Here is a 4,431-nt window from a genome sequence, read left to right as displayed (position 1 = left end):
CCAGAACTGCCGACAAGTTGAGCTGCTTGCCGAGAAGCAAAAAGCTGAATATGAGAGGCGGGACAAGGAGAAGGGCCAGGATGGTGCCGAGGGGTCCGGCAAGAAGCGTAGTGGCCAAGCACGCCGCAGCAACGACAACCAGCAAGAGAGGCCCGCTCGGGGCCGCGACAAGAAGCAGGAAGACGATGATCACGAAGAGGACGACGAGTCCGGCGACCATGAGTTCCAGAAAGCTACAGAGGCTATGTGCATCGACGGCGGTGCCTCGCTGCATACTTCTCACCGCCAACTCGAGCAGTGGGCGCGTGATATCACAACGGCAGAATCGTCGTTCGATGCCCAGAAACCATTGAAGTGGTCCAGCACGCCTATCATCTTTGACACTGAGGATCACCCTGATCGCACAACTGCAGTCGGGTGGTTGCCGTTGTTGGTTTCACCAACAATACGCAACCTCAAAGTGACAAAGATGCTGGTTGACGGCGGGGCTGGTCTGAACTTAATCTCGCCCGTTGTGATCGAAAGACTGCAGATTCCTGATGGAGACCTCAAGGAGACGGGCACGTTTCAAGGGGTCAACCTGGGAAGAAGTCAGCCAAAGGGAAAGGTCACGTTGCCCGTGATGTTTGGAAGTGATTTGAACTACAGGACGGAGAGGATTGTCTTTGATGTCGCCGAGATCCCTTTGCCCTACAACGGGATCCTCGGCCGCCCAGCGCTAGCCAAGTTCATGGCGGCATCACACTACGCCTACAACACGCTGAAGATGCCTGGGCCTATGACGATCATCACCGTCCCCTCTGACAAGAAGGATGCGCTGATTTGCGCTGACCAACTCTACCGGGAAGCAGTTGCAGCAGCCGCCGCCGCCAGGGCATTTGCTCCTTCCGCTGAAGCTCCGGGAGGGAAGAAGAAGACCGGTAAGGCTTCTCGCACCCACTCCGGCAAGCGCACCTCTTCGGAGTGTAGTGGTCCCGTCGAGGACGTGCCAGAGAGCTCCACCGGCAAGAGCAAGAAATCCAGAGCTACGCCGCCAGAGACCAAGAAGGTGTCTGTTAAGGAGGATGGCATGGGAGGGGCTTTCACCATAAGCTCCACCCTCGACAGCAAATAGGAAGACGCGCTCGTCACCTTCCTGCGGGCGAATGTTGTTGTGTTTGCATGGCAAGCATCTGACATCCCCGGCGTTCCCAGGGAGGTGATTGAGCACCACCTTGTTGTCTGCCCTCATGCGCGACCCGTCAAGCAGAAGGTCAGAAAGCAGGCTTTGGAACGGCAAGAGTTCATCACAGAGGAGATCAGGAAACTAGAAGGGGCAGGCTTGGTGAGAGGAGCGCTCCACGCAACATGGCTGGCCAATCTGGTGGTAGTGCGCAAGGCAAATGGGAAGTGGAGGCTGTGTCTTGATTACACGGACATCAATAAGGCTTGCCCAAAAGATCCTTTCCCGTTGCCGCCCATCGACCAGATAGTAGATTCCACAGCTGGGTGTGACCTGTTGTCATTCCTTGACGCTTACTCAGGATACCACCAGATCTTCATGACAAGAGAAGACGGCATTCATCACCCCATGTGGTACGTACTGTTTTATACGGATGCCTTTCGGGTTGAAGAGTGCTGGCTCAACGTTTGCGAGAGCAGTCCAAATAGGTTTTGAGCCCCAGCTCCATAGAAATATGGAAGCTTATATGGATGACATAGTGGTCAAAACCAAGGACAAGGCAACACTCATACCAGATTTGGAAGAGACATTTGCGAACCTGCGCAAGATCAACCTGAAGCTGAACCCTGAGAAGTGTGTCTTCGGCGTCCCGTCCGGGAAGCTTCTCGGGTTCTTTGTGTCGCAGCATGGGATCAAGGCGAATCCAGACAAGATCAAGGCCATTGAGCAAATTGAGGCGCCCAGGCGGATTAAGGATGTGCGTCGACTTGCTGGCTGCGTTGCCGCCATGAGCAGATTCATCTCCAAGTCCGCCGAGCGCGCCCTTCCCTTTTTCAAGATTTTGAAAAAGGCGGGCCCAATGGAGTGGACCCCAGAGGCCGAAGTAGCGCTGCAAGATTTAAAGAAATACCTCTGCTACACGCCGATACTAGTTGCGCCTAAACCACAAGAGCCGTTGCTGCTATACTTAGCGGCAACGAATCAAGTGGTCAGTGTTGCGCTAGTGGCGCAGAGAGTGGTCGATGCAGAAGTAATAGCGACAACGGAGCCTGACGCCACTGGTGCAGAGGTGACACAGCCAATTGAAGTGGTGCCGAAGAAGAAGATGATGCAGCACCCGGTCTACTTTGTTAGCTCCCTCCTGCAGGGGGCTAGATCAAGGTACTCCGGTGTGCAAAAACTGCTCTTCGGCCTCCTTATGACCTCGAGGAAGCTGCGTCATTACTTCCAAGCACACGAGATCACCGTCGTCACCCGCCTCCCGTTGCAACGGATACTGCATAACCCAGATGCGACCGGGAGGATTGTGGAATGGGCGCTGGAGCTGTCTAGTTTTGGTCTTAAGTTTGAGAGCACTTCGACGATCGAAAGCAGAGTCTTGGCGGAGTTCATTGCAGAATGGACCGCGACACCCGACGAAGAAGTTCAAGAGACTGCAAGGCAAGTTGCGACTGGATCATGTACTTTGATGGGGCTTTCTCGCTGCAAGGCGTCGGTGCTGGTGTACTGCTTGTTGCACCCACCGGAGAGCACCTCAAGTACGTGGTCCAAATGAACTTTCCCAGGGAGATGTCGACAAACAACACTGCCGAGTACAAGGGATTGCTTGCCGGTCTCAGGATCGCGGCAGATGATAACCCACAAGTATAGGGGGTCGCAACAGTTTTCGATAAGTAAGAGTGTCGAACCCAAGGGGGAGCTAAAGGTAGAATAAATATTCCCTCAAGTTCTATCGACCATCGATACAACTCTACGCACGTTTAACGTTTACTTTACCTAGAACAAGTATGAAACTAGAAGTAATTTGTAGGTGTTTTTGGATAGGTTTGCAAGAATATAAAGAGAGCGTAAATAAAAAGTAGGGGCTGTTTAGATAAAGACACAATAAAGTAAATATAGCGAGTGTGGAAAAGTGGTGGTAGGAGTTGCGAAATTGTCCCTAAGCAATTGACTACGTTACTAGACCGATAGCAAGTTTCATGTGGGAGAGGCCACTGCTAGCATGTCATCCCTGACTTGGAATTCTATACACTTATGATTGGAACTATTAGCAAGCATCCGCAACTACTAACGTTCATTAAGGTAAAAACCCAACCACAGCATTAATATATATTGGTCCCCCTTCAATCCCGTATGCATCAATTTCTATGCTAGGTTGAAGCTTCTGTCACTCTTGCCCTCCAATACATAGTCCTATCAACATACAACTAACCCTATGGTGTGATCCACGCGCGCGCTCATATGATGGGCACCAAAGGACAGCAACATAACCACAAGAAAATTAAATCAATCATAGCAATTCATCAACCACCGACAGGACAACGAAAATCTACTCAGACATCATAGGATGGCAACACATCAATGGATAATAATATGAAGCATAAAGCACCATGTTCAAGTAGAGGGTACAGCGGGTTGCGGGAGAGTGGACCGCTGTAGATAGAGGGGGGAAGGTGATGGAGATGTTGGTGAAGATGGCGGAGGTGTTGGTGAAGATTGCGGTGATGATGATGATGGCCACGGCAGCGTTCCGGCGCCACCGGAGGAGAGGGGGAGAGGGGCCCCCTTCTTCCTCTTCTTCCCTGACCTCCTCCCTAGATTGGAGAAGGGTTTCCCCTCTGGTCCTTGGCCTCCATGGCATGGGAGGGGCGAGAGTCCCTCTGTGATTGGATCTGTCTCTCTGTCTCTCTCTGTTTCTGCGTTCTGTTCTGCTGCCCTTTCACCATTTCGTAAATATATGGAGATCCGTAACTCCGATTGGATTGAAACCTTCGCCGTGATTTTTTCCTAAAAAATAGCTTTCTTGCGGCCGAAGAAGGGCATCAACCTTATTACGGGGGGCCCACGAGGGTCAGGGGCGCGCCCAGGGGGGTGGGGCGCGCCCCCCTGCCTCGTGCCTCCCTCGGGGACAGTCTCGCGTGGATTTTCCTTCCCATATTATCCGAATATTCCAAAAATAATCTCCGTCCGTTTTTATCCCGTTTGGACTCTGTTTGATATGGATATTCTGCGAAACAAAAACATGCAACAAACAGGAACTGGCACTGGGCACTAGATCAATATGTTAGTCCCCAAAAATAGTATAAAAAGTTGCCAAAAATATATGAAAGTTGTAGAATATTGGCATGGAACAATCAAAAATTAGAGAAACGACGGAGACATATCAGCAGACCTCGGAATCGAGAAACTCATCGTCAGGGGTGATTCACAGCTTGTCGTCAAGAAAGTCAACAAAGATTATCAGAGCCCGTTGATGGAGGCCTACGTAG

This window comes from Triticum aestivum, chromosome 5D (assembly GCF_018294505.1).
Source record: "Triticum aestivum cultivar Chinese Spring chromosome 5D, IWGSC CS RefSeq v2.1, whole genome shotgun sequence".
NCBI classification, from domain to species: domain Eukaryota; kingdom Viridiplantae; phylum Streptophyta; class Magnoliopsida; order Poales; family Poaceae; genus Triticum; species Triticum aestivum.
Note: the sequence above shows the minus strand (reverse complement) of the source record.